We start from the raw sequence: 24,604 nt of genomic DNA, 5'->3' as shown, positions 1-24,604 counted from the left end.
TTTAAAACACTGTCTTGCTATGTTAAAAGAGTTTAACATAGCGAGACAGGTTTAAAAAAAGCAACGGAGATCTCCGTTGCTTTTTTTAAAGCTGTCTCGCTTTGTTAAACTTCTTTAACATAGCGACAAAGTGTGTAAAAAGCAACGGAGATCTTGCTTTCTCCGTTGCTTTTTTTTTAAACCTGTCTCGCTATGTTAAATGGGTTTAACATAGCGAGACAGCTTTAAAATAAGCAACGGAGATTTCCAAACCATGCCAACCGTGGGTAAATCCCACATTACCCACACCCAGGCGTGGGTTATTGCTATAATAATGCCCTTTTTGGTAACTATTTCTGATGTACTACCAGAAAGTAAGCAACATCTGTTTCTAGCATGACCCTGTATAGCCTGAACAATAGGTTGTAACAGCAGACCACTGCCCAGTGTGCTTGTTTTCTTGATGATGAAATTGTTACAAAATCAGTTCTTGTAATTTAGCTACAAAATGGATGTTTTCTCTGTTGGTTCTTCCAATTACTTATAATTCTGGCACATTTTCTTTCCATGAATGGAAGGTGTGTATTCTGTAGCAGTGATGTGATGAGACACACCAGACTTGGAGGATACATACATGTGACAGCTATCCTGTAGTATATTTTAAATGTCCCAAATATTTGAATAATGACAAATAATGCTGTATAAATCCATAGAATGTCACATAGCCTCGAAAACAAACATTATTAGTATATCCTGGCAGAGAAAAAATTCTGCAGGATTAAGTTAAGTAGGATCTCAAAATATGCCACAATTATTTATAAACTATACTTCCTAGTACCAGATTATTACTCTGTCTCTTCAACCATGTTAGTACAGAGCTGTAATTATTTTCTGAAAATGATGTATACTCGTTTGAGTTAGCTCCACAGCAGAATTACTAGAACTTTTAGTGTTTTCACAAGCACATATGCTACCTCATCCAGTATTTATATTCACGGGAGCCCACCAAGTCTCTGTCCTGGGACCTGTATTGCTCATCCTGTCCATTAATACCATCTGTCACCCATAGATAAACCAAATCCATATGCAAATATGCTTTCCATCTGGTATGCTGACCACTTCTCTGAAACCATAAACAAAACTCTCTCACACAATTGACCTCAACTGGTTTGCATGGGTGAGCCTTAGTCTCATTTTTAAGAAAATGCAAATCACACTTATTTGGACACACAAATACTTAGCAAAAGTGTATACAAATAAAGAACTGTATCTCAAAAAAGGCAGGAAAAAATCTGAGAAGTTGAATATATCACACTTTGATTTGACCCCTGTATTTCTCTTGCTCTGGACATATCACAGACTCCTTTACTAGATGCACTTTGTTTCAACATTTACAACAAGATCGTCATGTTGTTAACCAGAAAATAAATTATTCTGTAGGGAATGGAACGCTCATTCCAAAACTAGAGTATGCTATCCTTTAAGAACTAAACTTTTTTTTTTTATTAAAACACAACACCGATCAAATTGTTCTGATTCATGGTCCATTCTCCTAAAATACAACATCACTGTGTGACACTAAAGCATTATTCTAGATAGTATAATACTAACATTTTCTGTAACCGATACATTTCTTATCCCATTCATAAGGGTCTTTGCAAACCTCACTTCTAGCTTGTGTTGAATGCCTAAGAATATTTGGTTTACAGATGAATAAATAATGTGAGGGCCAGCACAAAATACTTTTGTGTTGTTCTTTAACCTGTTCTTCTGGAAGATTAAAACAGTCATCATGGTCAGAGGACTTATCTCTGGTGATTGGTTGTCTTCAGGGTTTTACTGCCAAGTGATAGCCTTGAGTTAAGTTGGACTCTAATCTCACCTACACTTCTTCTGCCTTCCCATGTACAAATCATTTAAACACCACTCTTTCCTGACATCAACACCTTGAATCACAACTTATGACTCAAGAAGAAACTAACAACACATTTAGTACCACTCTCTATGCAACAAAGCCAAAGTCACCAATTAGTCAAACACAAACTTCTGACCTTCAGGAAAATAAAATATCTGTGATAGCCAAATTCTTAAATCTCACTCCACTGATATCTGTTGTGCCTTATTAAGGAGAAAATATAGCCCGTGAGAAAGATTAATTGGTACATGTTTTCTCACCACCACTTTGTATAAAATTACCTTAGTCAGATACACAACTTACACTAAATCTATGCTGCAGCTCTGTAACAATCTGCTGATACACTATCATTCCAAAAGAATACCTCTTGTAATACTGAGACCATACATGTGGTCCTCAGAATTAATATACTGCTAATTTAAGCAATAAGGCAATATACACTAAGTCCAGCATTGTAATTTGGAATATCCCCTCTACTCTAAGGTATAGTGATCTCAGAGTTAGTCTATATAGTTAGCAGGAATGTGGAAAGGTGCTGTCCCTCCTTTTACTAGATGCATTCGTTAATGATATAGGATTGCATTCCAGAATTCACTCTGTATGGGATGGAGTGACAGTTATATTTTCTGAGTACATGCTGGCAAACTGTGAAAAGGTTTGATTCACCTCTGTTTCTCACTGTCATTCTATCAGTGTCAATGGCATTGTAGGACTCCCTCAGTAAAGTCACAAATCCACTGTTAGTCTCAAGACAACTATCTAATTGGGTCGTGTCACTTAGAGTACATGAGTGCTACCATTTCTAATCAGTGTTGCATCAGTTGTAATGGTTTTGTAAAACTAACACATAAATGCCGGTAAGAAAGATTAAGACACCTCTCATTTCTAAAAATACTATGCATAGCCTTGCCCATTTTACTTCACTCTAACTGAATTTCCAGCTACGTTAAGATAATTAGCCATTTGTCTTACCAGCAGCCCAGCACTAGTCCAAACTAGTGTCTCAGTTTGGTAAGCAACTGTACACTGACAGTGTGAACAGGCTGATAACACATCAGACTTATTAACAAAAGAAAGTCTGTGATGTTATCTTCTGATTTTAGGTATACAGAAATAAGTAGCAAAAGAGGGACTGTACCTTTTTATACTACCAACTTTTATCTACTGCATTGAACTAATACAGGCCAGAGCAAGGTAAGCATAACATAATACAATTTTAAATTGTACTGAATATAATGAAGCAGCCCAATTACAGTAAGAACTTAATGTTGGTTGCACAGCTCCTCTCTGCAGCTGTTTCTTCCACCTATGTTTTAAAGCCCTCTGTTATCAGCTTCCATTGATGCATTATCCTTAAAATGCATTTGCTGTACCATTTAGCACCATCTTAGTACATAATTACTTTCTTCTGCTCATGGGAGATTTTTTATCTAGGTGTGTTTAGGAACTAGCAACTACATGCAGAGGTATAAAATCTTATCCTGATCCGGAATGTTTTAGCTGCACTTCTCAACTACTATGATTTAGGCATAGTGTTATGATTCTGGCCTTTAGTTTTAGCCTTCCTTCTCGTAGAGTCACTTGTCTTCTCATAGTCAGGCATATTTATGGGTGCATACCTTTTTAAAAAAATAGACCAAGTCTATATAAACATTTTCTAATATTTACTATGAAGAATCTACAATATAAAGATATTCTTTTGAGACAAATATAAAAATGTTCCACTTTCTGACCCTCTGCTATGATTTTTAAAGGGCAGTGCTATGATTTGTAATGCTCAGAGGTTATTTGCTATGGACCGCCAACACTCTAAAAATGTTAACTATTATCTGCCCTTCTAATAGACAACCAAGCAGTATTATGGGTTAAAATTTGTACTACCGAATCTATAAAGTAACACATTTAAGCAGTTACTGACATGGTGAATGGAGCATGACTTACAATACAGTAGTCATAACTGAAATTGATCGCAGTCCTGGTTCTATGTTTCTTGCCCACTATAGTTACCTCAAATGTGATAGGTCATGTTATGGTAGGCAGAGTTGTATTTCTACTTTTCAAGTCAAACTTCGTCATCAAATTAGTAATCAGCTTTGTGACATCAGATAAGCATGGTCCAAACTGGTTAACCACAAAGCCACTTTAGGCAACCAGCCCCCTCCTTGACTCAGGGACATCACTGCCCTAATACATTATCATAGTGCATATACCACTGCCACTTTCAAACGTGAGTCTAATGCCACATTATTTGGAAATTTCAACATTAGCATAAGTGGTCAGAGTAAGCTATTACACTGCACTTCTGAGTCTACTAATGTGGTGCTTTGTATCTATTCACTTTTCATTAAATGGATGAATTTAATAATTTTTATTTGTTTTTGAAATGCTTACAATTTGCACTTCTATCTTATATAATTCTGTATAATTTGCTGTGTATGTATGTGCACTGTTATGTTAACATTTTCTGGAACTTTTCTGCCTTGGTTTCCAATGAATATGGTTCTCAGCATAACTGGACAACCCGAATAGCAAAATATGAACAATCATGTATACATGCATAAATCAATAAATGACCTTGAAATTAATACCTCAGTAACTGACATTCTAGAGTAAAGCCTGTAGCAGCTTCTTGGCATCTCATTTCTAGTGTGCTTGCTACTCCCTGATACACTACACTGTGACTATTTCCCTCAAACTAAGCTGGGTGCCTGAATCCTCACCCTCATTACCAGCAACATCGTGACGCAATCAACTTTACACCAAAAGTGCCTGCAGTTACCTGATACACTGCACTGTGAACATTTTCTCCAAATTAAGCTGGTTGCCTGAATCCTCACCTTCATTACCAGCAACATTGTGGCTCAAGTAATTTTACAGCAAAAGTGCCTGAAGTTCCCCAATACACTACGCTATGAACCATCCATCCATCCATCCTCAACCACTTTCTCCTATATTGTACATGGGGTCGGGGTGTCACTTTAACCATGAGAATCATCTCAAGCCAACTTTTCACTGCCAGGTCAGCCCTGCTGTGGTAGTTTATCCATATCACTCAATGACACACACACACACACACACACACACACACACACACACACACACACACACACACACACAAGCACACACACACACACACACACACACACACACACACACACACACACACACACACACACACACACACACACCTACAGCCAATTTAGAGCATTCAATCCACCTACTGCATGTCTTTGGAATGTGGGAGGAAGCCATAGCACTTGGAGGAAACCCATACAACCACAGGAAGGACATACAGACTCCGCACAGTAGGCCCCCCAACTAAGAATTGAACTGGAGAACCTCTTGCTGTGAGGTGACAGCGTTAACCACTGCACCACTGTGGCCACCCTGTGAACGTACACTGCATTGTGAACATTTCCCCCAAACTAAGCTGGTTCCCTGAATCCTCACCCATGTTACCAGCAACATTGTGGCTCAAGCAATTTTACAGCAACAGTGCCTGCAGTGTATGTCATAACCGATTTCTGTATAATAATCAAGTTACAGTAGAACTTTCCTTAAGCTTTTAGTTACATAGTGGCATGCACATTATATTGGATGCTAGAGCTCAAGCCCCCCCCCCCCACCATAGACCAAAACAGTTGGTTTTATTTATTCTTTGTAGTCCTGACAAAAAACGCATATTCTTAGATTCAGTTGCATGGCATTTAGTAAAGCAAATGGACTGTTTGTTTACAACTTTATGGCACTGACCTGGAGCATGGAAGTGTAGCTGATAGTTTTATTTTGCATCTGCTTCCTGGTCTGCCTCATGGTTTCAGTTCCCTGCATTTCCTTTACTATATGCTTAGTCTCATTGCTCCATAGCTCTCGACAGTCTAATTCAGCCCATCCCCCATTCAGCATCCAATCAGAGTTTACTTATTTGCCAGATGCAAGAGCTGCCATTTTCAAACAAACCATAGCAGGGCTGTAGCAGCTTCTTGGTGTCCCGGTTCTAGAGCATGTAAGTTTCTCTTTAGTGAAATCGGTGCCACATGTTTTGATGTTACAAAATAGTGCATTTATTTACAATTTTTATCCGTGAATCAAATAAGTAAAGTATATTTATGATACGGCAACTCTGTGGCTAAGAGCTAATTATATTCAGATTAGAGCTGTTCCCATTATGCATTGCTGCCATGTATTCCTTGGTTTCTGTAGTTGATGATAAAATCAAATAATATATTACATCAACACAGCATATGTTTTTCCTGTGAAATTATATTTGTTCCCTGGAGTTACCTGGAATTAACTGTGCCATTTCTCTCATTAGTTTTTACTACTGCTCTAACAAACTGTGGAAGTTGAAAATTTGGTATGCTATGCTAAGATTATAAGTGGTAAGGATGGTTGCTTCCTAAATCCTGCTACATTAATTTTTCTCATTTTAACAGTTGTTTGATTATCCTAACCTTTGCTTCTTCTTGTAACTCTGACTACTGCCCCTACTTGTGTTGGTCACTAATTTACCTCTAGTATCCCATTCAATAGAGTCTTACTTAGTCACTTTGTATGTTGTTTTTTTCTTGTATAATTTATTTTTGGCTCCACTTCCTAGACTATTCTGTCAGCTATTTTTTACGGTTATAACTGTAAGTCCAATAACTATTTCCATCATCTAAACTGTTTAATTTTATCCTTCTTTTATAGTCCAGATACACTGCACTGTGAACATTTCCCCCAGACTAAGCTGGTTGCGCGAATCCTCACTCTAATTACCAGCAGCATCACAACTCAAGCAATTTTGCAGTATACTAATCAAGCTACATTAGATGTTTACTTAAGCTTTTGGTTACATAGTGGCATGCAAATTATACTGGATGCTAGAGCTCAGGACCCCCCAGTAGCCCTAAACAGTTCCTTTCTTTTACTCTTTGTTCACTTGGCAATGCATATTCTTAGATTCAGTTACATAGCATTTTATACTTTGTTTAGTAAAAGCAAACAAACTCTTTGTTTATAACTTTATGCCACTGATTTGGAACATGGGAGTGTATAGTTTTATTTTGGATCTGCTTCCAAGTCTGCCTCATGGTTCTACCCATTCAGGCTCACTCTGCTCCCCTACCCTACCCCTAATTCCCACACCCCCCACTACACTTAAACTTAAATGGACCAAACTCCTCCCACTATTTGCCACTACCAATACAAAATCACTACTTCAACGACTAATCTTTCTGCCCTTCTCACCTATCACAACTCACTACTCCCTCCCACTCACCCCTCCTTCTTACTTCCTACACTAGTTCATCAGGTCTAGACATTAATTAATATACTTTAGCTATCTTTTCTTTTCTATACAATCTGCTTCCTCTAACCTCTACACAATTAACACTACCTTTCCATCTCATCCTTCCTACCTTACCTCATTAATCTCCCCATACATTACTTAACTCTACCCTATACAACTTTCTTTTCCCTTTACTCCACCACCTAGCTCACTATTATATCTCCCCTTACTCTACTTCATCTCTCCCACTTACTACACTTCCACCTTACCCTTTCTTCTAATATTCAATTACAAACCTCCTCAATCCAAATATCTCTTTACCATGTGTCCATCTTACATACTTATACTTCCTTTCTCACTTTTCTCCACACTCTTTCTTTCCCCTACTATATCTCACAGCTCTCAACCCCATTTTCTTGCCCTCCAAACTCACAACAGACACATCTCCTATATCCAACTATTCTGAAAGGTACTCAGACATATCTCTCAGCCTCTATCAAATGAAACTCATTTTTTACTCAAGATAAAAATACTCTCACTGAAAAATAACAGCCAATTCATTGTGCCCTATATTTACCACCAACTTACAAACTTACTTTACCAATCCCATCATAAAACATCAGCTAATGCATTACTACCTCAGGCTAACTATGTTACCTTGTTGTGGAAATGTCCACCCCAATCCTGGGCCCACTTCAATCATTACCCTTACACAACCTAATACCAGCAGTTCCCTTAAATCCTGATATATGGTCACTTTAAACTTACAAAGCATTCATAATAAAATCTCAGACTTTCATGCATGATTTTCCCAAAACCTACCCGATATTATTGCTGTTACTGAAACCTGGCTAAAGCCATACATTAAGGACTCCAAATTTCTCCCTCCAGGCTTTGCTACCTTAAGATCTGATAGACCCCACAAAAAGGGAGGTGGTGTTGCACTACTCTTTCCTTCCTCCTAAAACATAGTTCCTTATACAAATTCTACTTCACAAGTTGCTAATGCCAAAATTCTTATTTCCTTCCTAAAAATGAATGACTGCAAAAAATTAAGTAAGATAGTCCTCTAGATACCCCCAGGCAACAACTTACCCTAGGTGGAAGATATCCTAGCCTGGATATCCAACAATGTCAACACTCAAACCATTGTCTTAAGCAATGTAAATATCAGCTGGCTAGACCTCTGTCCCAACATTCCATCTTTAAACATCAATCTATTTAATTTTACCCAGCTTATCACTTCTCCAACCAGACCTAACAGGAACAACAATTGTGGCTCCATTTTAGATTGGGTACTGATCAATGACCCCAACAAAATATTTTCTGCTGGTACTCTCCCAAATAAACTCAGTGAGCACCTCCCCCACCCTTATTCATCATACTGCCCTTTCATTCCAAAAGCCACATCATTATAAACTAATAAGGAACCGCATAAAATGCAACCCATTGACATTCATAGATACTTTAAAAAAGAAAAACTGGCACATACCAAAAACTCTCTGTCTATAAGACACAGTCAATTATTTAATTTCAACATTTCTACAAATACTAAATAACCATGCTCCTCTATGCCTAAAGTCGATAAAAGCAAACCATGCCCCACACCTGACTAAGACCACTAAAGAACAAAATCTGGAAACAATGGCTAGGAAATAAAAACCCTCCAGATGAATTGAAATTCACCAACTTCAAAACCAGGCAAAAAGACTGGTGAACAAAGACAGAAAAGACCACTATCTAAAACTTAAGAATAACCATATGTTAAATCCAAAAAAAAAAATCTGGAATTCTATTACATTGTTACTAAATCCAGGTACAAAGAGTAACCCAATTCTACATCCAGACAAAATGTCCCAAGAAATAGCAACTCTCTATAATTCTCAATTTATTAGTACTATAGCACACATCACTGCCTCTTTTCTCCCAACCCACAGTAGCACAAACCCAGCTGCTCCATCTAAACTATCCTCTTGTCACTCTTCCATGCCATCTAAACTATCCTCTTGCTCTTCTTCCACCTCATCATCCCATTCTTCTCACAATTCTTCAACCCATTCTGCACCTATGTTCTCCTTTAATTCTTTTCCAACTGCCACAATATAAATATTACTTTTCAAGCTCAAACCTTGCTCTACTGTTCCTGACACTCTACCTACACAATTCCTAAAACAAGCAGCCAAAGCTATTACCTACACTATTGCCATACTTCATAACAGATCCAACCAAGAATCGTATTTTCCTTAAGATCTGGAAAAAAAAGCTTTCATTCTTCCTCTTCATAAAAGTAGCAACAATTCTGATATCTCAAATTTCAGACCAATAGTCATTCTCTCTTCTATCTCAAAGATCCTGGGAAAATGTATGCATATTCAAATTCTAAACTTTCTACTTCACAACTAAATCCTATCCCTCACATAGCATGGATTTAGGCCAAGTCATAGTACCACAACTGTCCTCATGTCCTTCATGGACACTATCAACAAAGCCCAAGACTCTGGTAAAATTGTCTCCCCCCTATTCCTAGACCTCTCAAAAGTTTTGGCACCATCTCTCACCCTCTACTTCTAATCCAGCTCTCTAAAACCAGCCTTTCCCGCTACTGTCCAAATTGGTTCTCAAGCTACCTAGCATATAGACAACAGGCTGTTAAATGGCAACACTTTCTATATTCATATCTTAACACCTCTACTGGAGTTCCCCAGGGCTCCATATTAGGACCCCTCCTATTCAGCATTTTCATTAATAGTTTTCATTCCTTACTAGGGCAAGCATCACTTATTCCATACATAGATGACTTGACTATTATACGCTCTCCTGACTCAATTTCTGACCTACAACAAATAACTCAATTGCCCTTTACCTACACTGAGACCTGGATGCATAATAATCATCTATCACTCAACCCAAACAAGACCAAGCTCATGCTCTTCACCCCAAAGAGGACAACCCCCTTAAACAAAGCCCAATTCAGTATACTTTTTTTCAGAATAACACAGCAACTGAGGTTGTTACCCACACAAAACTATTAGGAGTAATTACAGATGAACACCTGACATTTGACTTACACATACATCATAGCATCAGCAAAACTCTCCAAAAGCTAGAAATCCTCTATAGACTTAAATACTTCCTTAGCCCCTCCACAAAATAAGCCCTTGCTTCCACGTACCAATTACTATCATTCGTATATGGTGCACCACTACTTATTAATCTCCAATCCTCCCTAAAAGCTAAACCCAACACTTGTTATAACAAAATTGTCAAATCTGCAACTAACATCAAACACTATGCCTGTCACTGTACTGCTCTTCACACCCTCAGTTGGCTTGAGCAACCTACTACCTCTCCTACCTGTAACTGACAATGGCACAGAAAATAATCTTTAATCCATCAGACTGTCCTGCTCGTAGCACATATCAGCCAAGAAGGCTTCTCAGATCTGAGAATCAACACCTTTTCATCATCATCAGCCCCCTTTTTCCCATTTGTTTTTCTACATGGGGTCAGGGTATTGTGTTAACTGTCGCCAACTCTCTCAATTCACTGCCACACTCCTGCCTTCTTCAACACTCATGCCTGACTGTCACAGATCTTCTCTCACACAATCCATCCAACTCTATGCTGGACATCCTCAGTTCCTATTACCTTCTTCTTGTCTGTCCCAAATCTTCCTCACAAGACTGTCTTCTGCTTTTCTACATGTGCCCAAACCACCGTAATCTGTACTCTGTGATCTTTTTTCTGAAATTTGAGCTACTTTGGCTTCTGTTCTTATGTCCTCATTTCTTCGTCTGTCCCACAGTGTGCATCCTACCACCTTTCTCAGGAACTTCATTTCCATCACCTCTAGCTTCTTCAACTGTTCTGCCTTTATTTCCTAGGTTTCTGTATCATACATTAGTACTGGTTGCACCACTGTCTTGTACACCATAATTTTCAGCTTCTTTGGCATTCTTCTGTCATAGACTACACCTGATACTTTATGCCAGTTGGCTGCAGCCTCTCTTTTTCTAGCTTTGACCTCTTCATTCAGACTACCCTTCTCCTCAACCACCCCTCCCAGATACTTGAAGCTGTTTGCCTGTTCCACTATCTTCCCTTCTATCTCTATTCTCAGCTTCTTCTGATTTTTCTCAATTTGCTGCCATTACCACCATTTTATCTGTGTTTAGTTTCATCCCATGTACCTTCAGATTCACATTCCATTCTCCTATCCTTTGCTGAAGTTCTAGCTCAGAGTCTGCCTGTACTGCCACATCATCTGCATACAGCAGCTTTGTTGATCTGTCCCCCCCAACCTGTTCGCTAATGTAGTCCATCACCAGTATGAACAGTAGTGGGCTCAGACCTAACCCTGGTGTATACCCACTCCCACTCTCAGATCAGCTTTCTTGGGACCTTGTGATATGCTTTCTCCAAGTCTAGGAAGGCCCAGTTGGACTCTTTCCTCATCTCTAGCTTCTTCATAAGTATCTGTCTCAGTGCAAACATCGGGTCAATTGTGTTGCATCCTGATCTGAATCCAAACTGCTCATCTCCCATCTTACATTCTACTACTCTGTGTATGTGTTTATCAATCCCCGTCTTAAAAACTTTCATGCAATGTGGTAGGAGTTTGATGCCTCTGTACTGCCCACAGTTGTGGATGTCCCCTTTGTTCTTGTACACTGGCATGAGTGTGCTTATTCTCCAGTCATCTGGGATATGCCTTCCTCTCTTTCTTAGCTTCTTTGTTAGCCAACCAGTAGTCCTTCCTAGCCTGGTCAGTCTTTTCTATCTCCCACTTCTTCCTGCACTCTTTTCTTTTCACGACTTCCTGGACTTCTGCATTCCACCACCAGCTTTCCTTATGTACCTTATTTCCATACCTGGCTCAGCCGCATATCTTTTCTGCAGTCCTAACATATGTTGTTTTTAGGTGCTGCCACTCTTCTTCAACTACACCTATTTCCTCCACTTCTTGAGGTGCTAGAGCCCTGAGTAATTCCTCAAACTGCTGTACTTTCCCTCTGGTCAACTTCCAGGTCTTCAGCCTGGTCTCTGTTAACCATAGAGCCTTCTCTGACCACTGCTTGCAGCTGATTGTGGCAACTAGTGGTTTATGCTATGGCAGACTGTTTCACTGGAGATAACTTTGCAATCATGGATCCTACCCTAGTGCCTTTTCCTTACTAGGAGGAAGTCTACCTGAGTTGCATGTTGGCTACTCTTGTATGTGATCTTGTGACTGTCTCTCTTTCTGAACCATGTGTTGGCTACTCCATTTGCCAGACAGAAGTCTAGAATGGCTTCTCCTTCTTTATTCCTGTTGCCCCACCCTTGTGGACCAAGGCAGTCCTCATATTCTGTTCTGACTGTCCCGATATGTGCATTCAAGTCACCCATTATCAACACCAATTCACGTTGTCCTACTTTAGAAGGTCCTGCAACTGCTGTCTGAATGCACTCTTTTCCTCACTATTGTGGGGCATAGGCTGATATTATGAATACTGCCATATCATTACACTAGAGTCTGATTGCCATGAGTCTGTCATTAATTCTGATGATATCCCTCACTGTCTTCTGAAGTCTCACCAGAATTCCTACACAATTTCTAGCCTGTCCCCCACCTGAGTAGTAGAGTCTGGATCCCAAGCCAAGTGGCTTTGATGTACTGCCCTTCCATCTCATCTCTAGGATACATAGGATGTCCAGCCTCCTCCATATCATCCACTTTCAAGCTATATCCTGTGAGTGAACCTACATTAAACGTAGCAATTCTTAGTTCATGTTTGGCAGGTTGGTTGGTTTTACGTCCAGCTTTCGCTCAACAGAGCTATCCCAGGTAACCCAGGCTGGGCAACTAGACACCGGCCAGCCAGTAGCTTATTGACCAAGGGCTGATGGGCTTTATGGCAGGCACACAGTGACCAACAGGGGCACATATACCCCTCTCACCATTAGCAAGTGTCCCTGGCATAGCTCAGAGTAGGACGGGTCCTCAACCCACTTATCACCGGTAACTACCCATGGCCATTTTTGGCAACATTTGTCAACATGACCGAATCACACAGAGCCATATTTTACACCATTGAGTGGCTTAGTCAACATGACCAAATCACCTAGAGCCATATTTTACACCATTGAGTGGCTAGCTCGGCCACGGTGCTCAGTCTATGATCCGTGCTCTCCTATCTTGAGGATACTGCACACCACAGTAGATGCCCAAAGTGGTTGGTCTGTACAACTCTTCCCCCATAGGTCACCATGTAGAGTCTGTGCTTCTGCCCACAGCTCCATTCATTGGTGGGTTTGAGATGGAAACACTCAGCATGTTTTTCAGACATTGGAAAACCCCACGAAGACACAGGGAGAACATGCAAACTCCAAACAGGCATTGGTTGAAGATCAGGATCAAAACTTGTACCTTGTGCATGGGAGGTAAAGACCTTAACCATTAGGCCATCTAGTCTCTTTTTTGCATGGGGGCAAAGACCTTTTTCTGGTACAAAAGGCAAACTTGTCAGCTGGCCAGCCTCTATATTCTTGTTCAGTAGCCAAAGCACGGAATGCCCTACCTTTAACTATTAGAACCACTCAAAATCCTGATGCCTTCAAAATCTCCCTAAGAAATGACTTATCTTATACCTGGAATTGCATTTGCACCTTGTCTCCTTCTCTCAAAACCTAATTGCCACTACTTAATGTCAACACTGATGTTCAAAATGTACTATGTATTAATTCCAGGTGTTAGCCTTGCTATTTCTACTGTCACAAATATGTACGTAAAGTTAATCTCTTTACCTCTGCTGATCCTGACATTTTTCAGTTTTCTAGTATATTAGCAATTCAACTAATTGTTTAAATATGTTACCTTTTCTTACATACTCTTGTAATGTACTCATTCCATATGTTAACTTTACGGTATATACTACTGTAATGTACTCATTTCATAGGATCAAAGAATCACAGGAGATTACTAGGCTATCATCCCAGAGATCATTTCAAGCCTAGCCGTTTCATCCCAATGTAATACCATAGAAATGTTAGTTAATACCCAAGATTGCATTTAGTAATGACTGTTCATGTCCAGGTGGGTTGTGAGTACTATTGCCAGTAAAAAATTATGGTGCTCCATCCATTCATCCAAGTTCCTCGTGAACAGTGGCATAGACGTGCTCAGTTTCACATGAATTGGTAGCCTATTCCAAAGACACAGCAGTCGCTGGGAGAGAAATATTTCCCTCCAGCATGTCCTATTTAAGACACAGGCCATATTTAGGTCCCTGGAATAGGTAGCTCTAGTCCCATTTGATTTACAGATATGCAGTAAGTTCATTAGGTTTGGGTCTGAGATTGCTCTGTAAGCCAGGCATAAGACTCCCCTAAGAAGTTTATATGATGCAGAGTATATTGTCAGGGACTTTAGTCAGTCTGTGTAAGCCACATGCTGTAGTCCCTTGATCTTCTTTATTAGAAGCCTCTGAGGTCTCTCCAATTGCTGCAAGTACTTTTATGGTACATGCCGCATGGGGCACTATACTCAATTATGAGCTGGATTACTGCCGAGTATAGACGGATTATAACCTCCTTTGCTCTTGAGGTGATGCCTTTACTAATCAAGTGTACTACATAGAAAGTATTCCTTACTACAGTAGGGTCATAGGTTCATAGGATGGTACTAGGCTATCGCCCCTAGGGGCTATACAAGCCTACCCATAACAATTCCCTGGCTATTTCTTCCCAAACTATTTACTTCCCTGGACCCTTGTCTAGCAGGGCAACTGATGTGATCCCTGGGGTGAATTTCCTTTCTCCCATCCAATCGTCAAGGTTCCTTTTGAAGAGGGCCAAAGAGGCGCTCTGCTTGACATGTATGGGTAGTCTATTCCAGAGTATGTGGAGTCTCTCAGTCAGGAATCTATCCCTCCAGCATGTTTTGTTTATTGTAATGACACAGTTTAGATCCCTGGAGCATGTGGCTCTGAGGGATTGGGATTTCTTTAAGTGTAGCATGTCCAACAGCTCTGGGTTTGACATGGCCTTGTATGTTAAGCAGAGATCCCCTCTGAGTAGACGATATGTGACAGAGTATAGTTGGAGTTTTTTAAGGTGGTCAGTATAGGGCATCTGTTTTAGGCCTGTGATTCTTTTAATGAGGTATTTCTGTGGCCTTTCCAGTTGTTTCAGATGTCTTGAGAGGTACATACCAAACAGGGCATTGTATTCTATAATGGGTCTAATGAGGGATGAGTATAGTGGAACAATGACCTCCTTTTTTCTGGATGAAAAGCCCTTAGTGATAAGGTGTGACACACAGAAGGATTTCCTAACGATGTTGTGGCGATGTGGTTATCGAAGGTATGACCACTGTCCACCTGTGTCCCTAAGTCTCTTATCACACTTCCGGTGTTTAGTGTAATGCCATCTATGTGGTAATTCATGGGTACATGTTTTTTCCCAAAGGGGATAACTATACATTTCTTGGCATTGAGCTTGAGCCCATGGCTCTGGCACCAAGCATCTGTTTCTGTAAGGCTCTTTTATATAAAATCCACATCATTTGGGGATTCAATAATGGCTCCTTGTTTGCAGTCATCTGTGAACTTTGTTAGCCAGAGTCCCTTAGTGTTGGCCTGTACTTCAGAGAAGTAGATGCCAAACAAGAGCGGTCCCAGGACTGAACCCTGAGGTACTCCACTTGTCACTTGTCTAGAGCTGGATTTGGAGTTGGCTACTTTTACAGTGTGGGTTCTATCAGTAAGCCATTTGGCAACCCATCGAGTGACGTAGGGATTAATGCCCAGCTTAGTAAGTCTGTCTATGATTCCAGAGTGGAGGATGGTGTTAAAGGCCTTGGCAAACTCCATATGGGCTGTGTGGACCACCTTACCCTCATCCATGGCTCTGGAGACTGATTCGAAGAAGTCAATTAGGTTCAGGAGACAAGATAGGCTCTTCACGAACCCAAACTGGGTGGGGTCCAGTGTTTGAAGGTTTCCAATGTCTTTGTTTATAAGTTCCATGATAATACGTCCCATGGACTTGCAGATCAGGCTTGTCAGACTTATGGGGTGGTAGTTCCCGAGATCCAAGGTGGACCCCCATTGTGGAGTGGGATAACTGTAGCTGTGCACCACTCAGTGGGCACGAAGCCTGAGGAGAGACTATGATTAAACATGACACTTAGGTGAGGTGCCAGTTCATTTTGTAGTTCATGCAATACACAGCCCGGGATGTCATCTGGTCCCATGGATGCTGTATTATTAGCTTTGGATTTTACCTGCGTGGCAGTTATTACCGGAATTTGGCAATCTTCTGGTATTGAGATGGGCCATTTAGGGGGTGAGAGAGGAGTGAAGTTGGCACTGAATTGATCTGCCAGGATATTGGCAATATCCTTGGGATCGGTACATTTAATGCCATTCTGTTGTACCTCAGAGCAGATCTGAGCATTGCCATTTAGATTCTTGATATAGTTATAGAAATCCTTGTGGTTGTCTTTGGAATCTTTGGCAATTTTATTTTCATAACTAGCTTTGGAGGATTTTATGAGGGATCTCAGCTTCTTAGTGAGGCTGGTAAGGGAGTTTTTTGCATCCTGGGATTTTCCTCTTTTCTGCAACAGTTTCTTCCTTTTGTTATAAAGTTTGTTTATGGCAGTGAACCACCAAATTGGCTTCCTTTTGTTGGAGGAGAGCATCTTGGTTCTATTTGGGATGGCACGATTCATGAATGAGTGTATGTGCTCATACAGTGCCTTAGTGTAGGATTCAGCAGTCGAACTATCAGTTTGAGTAGCATGAAGTTGGCTTTGGGGAAGTTTTTTATGGCGGTTTCCTTACTGGGGGATGTGGGATGTGGATGTTAAGGGTGATTAGCTTATGGTCAGACCTGACCAATGAGGGGGTGACCATAGGTGTGGAGCATCAATTTCCCATGTTGGTAATGACCAGGTCTAGGATATTGGAGCCCCTGGTGGGACTATGGATTAGTTGATCCAGGGGGTTGGAATTTATGAATTCCAAGAATCATTGGGCAAAGGTGTTGGTACATGAGTAGTTTTCTCAGTTAATGGCAGGGTAGTTGAAATCATCCAGTATTAGGGTGTTTGGTTGTATCTTAATATTTTCTAGTATGTTTAGAAAGGTGTAGTGAGAATCTTGGGGCATGGTGGGGGATCTGTAGCAAGCTACAATTTGGATTGCAGTCTTACCTAGTGTTAGTTGCACATGGAGAATTTCAGATGCATTGTGTTGGGCAACTAACCTGGGGGTGTGAATTTCCTTGGTGAATATGGACACTCCTCCACCTTTAGTGTTTCGGTCCTGGTTTGGTGGCCAAAAAGTGTGGTAAGAGTTGTAGCCTGGTATTGCAGGGGTGCTCTCTGGAGCCTTGAACCAGGTCTCAGTTACTGCACAGATATTGATGTTCTCCATTTTTAGGAGTGCCTCGAGAGAGTGCATTTTGAGGTTTAGACTTCTAGCATTGAGTAGCATTACATTCAGAATTTGCTTGCTTGTACCTGTTACGGTGGTGGTTTTATCCTTTGAACTTTGCCTAAAAAAGGCACTATAGGCAAGGCAAGAGCCTTAGCCAGTAACCTGAATTGCAGGGGCAACAGGTGCAGACCATCTCTGGCAAAGCATCGTGGTCTGTCGATCATGTCGTCCCAGGTGGACAGATACTGGATCCCCTTTGAATGATACCAGAAGCTTAGCCAATTGTTGAAATCAATCATTTTGTCCTTATATTGTGGTATCATTCTGGGCGAAGGCATGATGCTACTCAGGGCTAGGGTCATACCTGCCTGAGCCACATAATCCGAGAGCTCTTCTATGTCTCTTTTCATGTAGTCCAGGGAGGTACAAGTCATTCATTCCAACATGGACAATGACAGAGTCATATTTGTACTTGTTGTGGAGTGACTTGAGTGCATGCATTATGTGGAGGATCCTGGCACCCGACAGGCTGTAATTTCCTCCTTGTTCAGCCTGGTGGGTGGGACATCAGTGTACCTGACTACAGCGTCATCTATGACTGAAGTGTTAGGTATGTAGTCTTGCCTTAGGGGATGTTGCTGGGTGGCACACTGGTGTTGGTGAGCTATGTGACATTTTGGTTGTGATTGGTGTTTGTTTGCATTGCAGCTTCAGAGGTCCTTGTTGCTTGGGCAGGTTACAGTTAAGCACCTCCGCATATGTGGATTTAATGTTGCTATGTGTGGGTGTTGGTGATGTGGGTTTAGAAGGGCTATGTGTTGCTTGAGATGCAGTGTGGGTGTTAACCTTCTCTTCTTGACTGCCTAGCACAATCTTGGGTGGAGAGAGCTTTGCTTCCAGTTTGGCTATGTAAGTGCATCTCTCACAGGTTGTAGTGTTGGGTGGTAGGAGGAGACGGTTGTCTGTGTACATGAGGCAATTGCTGCATTGCCCCAGTATGCCCAGATTCACCAGGTGGACAGGAGAAATCACTGGAAGCTGACCCTTGGACATGCCTGGTTTGGTGCTGTTTTGTAAAGTACAGAAGCTGTTTTCCCTTGCCTTAGCAAGGTACTTTGCAATTATAGGCTGTTTAGTGCCTACAATTAATTTATCCTTATTAACAAGGAGAGTTGAGTGCTTGTATCAGTTTAAGGCTTCCTAGTGCTTTCCAGCAGGTATTAGAGCAAGGGCTAGTCACAGGGGATGTGCAAAGGTAAGATGAAAAAAAATGGTTTATCCTAAACACTGCAGTGTGCACTAGATAAGTTAGATGTGAAAGTAGGTAACAAGTTTTTCCTGTCTAAAAAGTTAAGTTTTAGTGAAGAGTCACTATTTTTAAAACAGCAAGATAGATTGAAAGGGGGTGGTCACTTTTGTATTCTGGTACTATGGAATACAGTAGGATGGCCAATAAATTTAAATAGTTGAAGGGGAGTGATTTCACAAAATGATAATTTTGTGCTTTCTCACACAAGCCAGTGAAAGCATAGAGGAAATGAGATATATGGTCAAATTAACATAAGAGGCAGGCAACTAGAAAGACAGTGGTATTTAAGAACCAGGCAGTAAGCGGGTGAGTGGGTGCGAAAAAATTTCTGCCTGACTCACAAGAGACAGAGCTATGGTCAGTAGACATAAAGTGGTCGAAGTTAAGGTCGCAGTCAACTTGTGATCCCAGATCCCTTACCACTTTGTGGGTACTTAGGGTATTGTTGCTGATTTGATAGTGTGAAGGGACATTGTTTGTGCCAAAGAGAATAATGATACATTTCTTTGCATTCAGACCGTGACTAAGACACTATACTCTCCTGGAGTATACTGACATAATTTGGGGATTCAATAATTGCACCCAGTTTGCAGTCATCCACAAACTTGGTCAGCCACAACCCATTAGTTCTGACCTGAACTTCTGTGAAGTATACAGTATACCAAACAGCGTGGGCCCAGCACTGACCCTTGTGGCACCCCATTGGTGACAGGTCTGCTGGTTGATGTGGAGTCACCCATTTTGATAGTGTGTGTCCAGTTTGTGAGCCATTTGGCAACTCATCTTACAACAAAGGGGTTTGCATTTAGTTTGCTAAGTTTATCGGTAATGCCTGACTGTGGGATTGTGTTGAAAGCTTTTTCCAAGTCGAGGTATGCTGTGTGCACAGATTTGCCTTTGTCAATGGCCCTGGTTACATTTTAGAAGAAATCCACCAGATTTAACAGGAAAAATCTGCCCTTGACAAAGCGAAAATGGGTTGGATCCAGGGTCTGGAGGTCACCTATGTCGTTATTTATGAGGTCAATAATGTTATATTATATGCGTAATTCTCCCGGGTCTGTTGCTAGGCTGCCTTTGTGCAGGGGAATAACTGCTCCTGTTCCCCATTCTGCAGGAACAAAGCCTATGGTTAGGCTATGATTGAAAACAGTACTTAATGTTGCTGCTAATTCATGTTTTAGCCTATTTAGAAGACAGCCTGGAATGCCATCTGGTCCCATAGAGGCTGTGTTTATTTTGCCTTGGACAAGGCTTTAATGACCTGCTGTTCAGATATGTAGGGTGGGGGATGTTTGATGGAAGGTTTGTGATAAGTTTGAAGGGGATAAGGGAGTGAAATTTTTGCCAAACCTATCTGCTGGCAGGTTTGCTATCTCTGTGGGGTCAGCATGTGTGATACCATTAGTCACTAGTTCTGCACATGCTTGGGTCCTACCTTTTAGGCTACATACATAGCTGTAAAAGGCCTTATGGCTATCCTTGGGTATGCTTGCTACATTTTCTCAATGAAGCCCTTAGAGAACTTAACAATTTGTCTTATTTGCCTGTTGAGGCTGAGGAGGGTGCTTTTCCATTGTTGGGTCCTCGCCTTTGTTTTCTTGGACAGCACCCTTTTGCTTTTATTGTAAAGTTTGTTGATGCTGGATGTCCACCCCAGTAGCTTGTTTTTACTTGGGGCTATGGCTTTGATTTTTTCTGGTACAGCCAAATCTATACACTTATGCAAGTGATTGTACAGGGCTTCGGTATAAGCTTCAGTGTAGTTATCACTTCTAGTTGGGGGTGGGGCTTGGAATACATTCACACCTTCACCTAGGTAGGTATAGTTTACCTTGGTGAAGTTTTTTAGTCTGATTTCACCCTTTGTGAGTTCTGGTGTTAGTGACAGCTCGAAGGTGACTGATTTGTGGTCAGATTTAACTAATGATGTTCCGACAGTTGCTGCAGTGCATCTTTTTGATATGTTAGTAAGGACCAGATCTAGTATGTTTGTTCCTCTTGTTGGGGTATGAAAAATTTGTTCCAGGGCATTTGTGTTAACATAGTGAAGGAACTTCTGTGCTATCAAGTTAGGACTAGCATAGGTTTCCCAGTTGATGGTGGGATAATTGAAATCCCCCATAACCAGAGTGTTTGGTAATATTTGGATGGACTCCCGTTTGGTCAAGCAGGCTTCATGCATGTCATGACCCATGGAGGGGGAATCTATAACTGGCTATGACTTGACTGGGGGTCTTACCCACTATAACCTGAACTTGGAATAACTCTATGGAGTTGTCCATTCTAACTAGATGGGAGGTAAATTTATCTCTAATATGGATAGAAACAATGCCTTCTTTGGTTCTCACATGTTTGTTTTGCAGTCTGAAGGTGTGGAAGGCATTGTAGCCTTGAAAGGTGTGGCACTCGCTGAGGCCTTGAACCAGATTTCTGTGACTGCACAGACATCTACATCTTCCAGTGACAGAAGTGCTTGCAGGGTGCCAGTTTTTGGTTTAAGCTCCAAGCGCTTAGCAGCATGACCTTTATTTTGTTATGATTGGCAAATTTCACGTTGGTAGGTTTGTTTTTGAGACCTTGCCTGAAAAAGGAACTATGGGGGAGGCAAGAGCTTTTTTCTGCAGATGAAAGCTTAGTGGTGTCAGTTGCAAACTGTCTCTGGCAAAGCAGAGAGGTTTGTTGGTCATGGCTTCCCAGGCTGACAAAAACTGGATCCCCTTTGAATGACACCAAAAACTAACCTAATTATTGAAATCAATCATTTTTTGTTTTAACTGATAAACCTGACGGAATTCAAAACTCGTCAGACATTTTTACCAAACTTAAGTGTTCACTCACTAGTACCTCAGAGATCTCAAACTCATGGCCCTTGGGCCTCAAGCAGCCCACAGACCAGCATAATTCTAGGTGATAGAAACTGCTACACTACATTTCTAACTGCATGACACCTTCATTTGTTTACAAGATTCTCGTCCATGGCTGTGTGCTAATCCTTATACAGCTCTCATAGTCATTTGAATTTGAGACCCATGCTTTCCATGGTCTTCAAGAGCCAGAAAACATCACCCACAACTTTCAGTACTTGACCTAAAAATGATATAAACATGCTAATCCAAGTAAACACTGCAGTTCAATGAGTGGAACCCACTTCTTGAGGAATCTGATAACACTGCTTACATTCACCATAGTCCTTACCAACCCATCCTAATTACAGAATTCATGTTTCCCACTCAGGGTTAAGAGGATTGACTTCTACTCCTGTATGACACCACAGATTAAGCTCCAGCTCAGTCAATGACATGATGATTGGAAATTCCAAAAACATAACTGTAGAGCAATGTCTTATGCTGGTAACAAGAAAAAAATACTTACAGATGTGTAGGTTGTTGCAATGCAGGTACATTAATGTAGGTTGAAATGTTACTTTGACACATCTTGTTACCAGTATTGGTTCTGAAACAAGGTATATCTGTAATTCAATGGGTGTGATTTATTTGGTGATATCTGACAGTTCTGAGGTGTTCTGTGTTTGTTAGAAGATGTGTAGAACATGAAACAAAATCCTACTCAAGAATATTCTTCAACAAGGTATTAATGTCTGAGAAAAGCACAATTAAACGAGGTTTGCAGCTTCATGGCAACATATTAAACGGCCATGAAGCATAAATGGAAAAAGTAAATACCCATCATATTAATTAACTTCATTAAGTGGGATTAAAACACCACAGTTAGTGGGAGTAGACATAATTTAAAAATTGCAACAACAGCAGTTACTAGAAATATACAAGGAGCTTCCTTTCCCTTCACCTCTCTAATATGGTCTTAAAAACCTTCGCTTAGAGAGAAGAAAAAATAAACAAGTAGAAATAATGCAAGTTAAGTTACCAGGACATGTGTGTGTGTATGTTTCTTTGTGTGTGGGAGGGTTCATGTGTGTGTCTGTGTGGGTGCATCCCAGTAAGGATTTACACTGCATCTGACAGCAATGACCTGAAATGTATCTCAGTGGCTATAATTGCTTGGATAAATTCAGTCATTGGTTGAAAGTAACTGTCTGTGTATGTGTGTGTGTGTGTGTGTGTGTGTGTGTGTGTGTGTGTGTGTGCGTGCGTGCGTGCGTGCGTGTGTGTGTGTGTGTGTGTGTGTGTGTGTGTGTGTGTGTGTGTGTGTGTGTGTGTGTGCGCACGCGCGCACGTGTAAGAATTCGCACTGGATCTGACAGCAATGACCCGAAATGTATCTCAGTGGCTATAATTGCTTTGATAAATTCAGTCATTGCTTCATACTCAGACATCTGAACTGTTTAGAATCAACAGTAAATGTAAGTGCTTGTCTGTGTGTGTGTGTGTGTGTGTGTGTGTGTGTGTGTGTGTGTGTGTGTGTGTGTGTGTGTGTGTGTGTGTGTGTGTGTGTGTGTGTGTGTGTGTGTGTGTGTAAAGATTACTAAATATTTACATAACCGAAATATTTGGCAGAGCAACTCGTTCACATAAATACATATATACTGATAGATGGATATAGACAGATATAGATATACATAAAGACATAGATATAGATTGTGTGTGTGTGTGTGTGTGTGTATGTGTGTGTGTGTGTGTGTGTGTGTGTGTGTGTGTGTGTGCGCACACACACACACCCACACACACACACACACACACACACTTTATTTATTTATTTATTGACATTTGGTGATCAGGAAATTCTGACAGGGTCAGAAACCCATTTTTAGTGGAGGCCCAGGAAGAAGAGATATGCAGTAATAATTTAAAAATACATTATCATATGTGTCCAGATAGGATACAGAAAAGCATTTAGTACAATACTGCAAAAGAAAAAGAAACAGAAAAAATTACATCTGTTAGGTATCATGTAGTTTAACATATAGACAGAAATCCAGCATGAAGCACCTTATATAGTATTTCACAGGAAGTAATCAGAATAGTTTTGGTTAGAAACTGCAGGCAGAAAAGGTATAGCATGTGTAGGACATGTAAGTGTAGGATGTTAGGGAGCGTAAAAGAAGTTAGAACTAGTGAAGATCTAAGTGAAAAAGAATCAAGCGAAGGATGGGAGATTGAGCAGGGTGGTGGTATAAGACTTATATGGGAAAGATAATAGTTGGATTCATTGTGTCAGTGTGGAGTATAAATGTTTATCTGTGGTTGATATAGGAAGAAGGGGCTATGATGAAAGAGCAGGGAGAAGTTTGGTTTTAGTTCAGGAAGGATGCTTGGGGAAAGATGGACTAAAGCATAGTTGCCGAGTTGTAGTTTAAAGATTTGATTGGAGTTCTGGAGAAAAGTTGGTTAAAGAAGAGTTGCCAGGTGATAGTTTAAATGACATATGTGAAGCGGCAGGTGGAGTGGGGAGGAGCTGATAGAGATAATGTGTCATAGTTCATGCTTAGGTGCAAGGGCAAATATGGGAGTTGAGGTGATTTTTTTTTAGATTAAGTCTGAAGGTTTGAAAGGATGAAATAACAAAGATATCTGGGGTTATGGTGTTCCAGAGTTTAGCTATAGCATAGGAGTAGAGGGTTTGCCTGGCTCTTTTAGTAGGACTATACAATTTTAATACTGGTTTGTTAACTGAGCAGGGATTTCTGGATGTAAGGCTGTAAGATGGGCTTTAAGGCAGAGCAGTTTTTAGGTGAGTAGATCAGTTTGTGAATGAGAGATAGTTGCACGTAATTCAGCTAGTGG

Source organism: Protopterus annectens, chromosome 3.part1 (assembly GCF_019279795.1).
Source record: "Protopterus annectens isolate FY-2018-M chromosome 3.part1, PAN1.0, whole genome shotgun sequence".
Taxonomy (NCBI): domain Eukaryota; kingdom Metazoa; phylum Chordata; order Ceratodontiformes; family Protopteridae; genus Protopterus; species Protopterus annectens.
The sequence above is the reverse complement of the archived record's forward strand: the minus strand, read 5'-3'. Positions refer to the sequence as shown.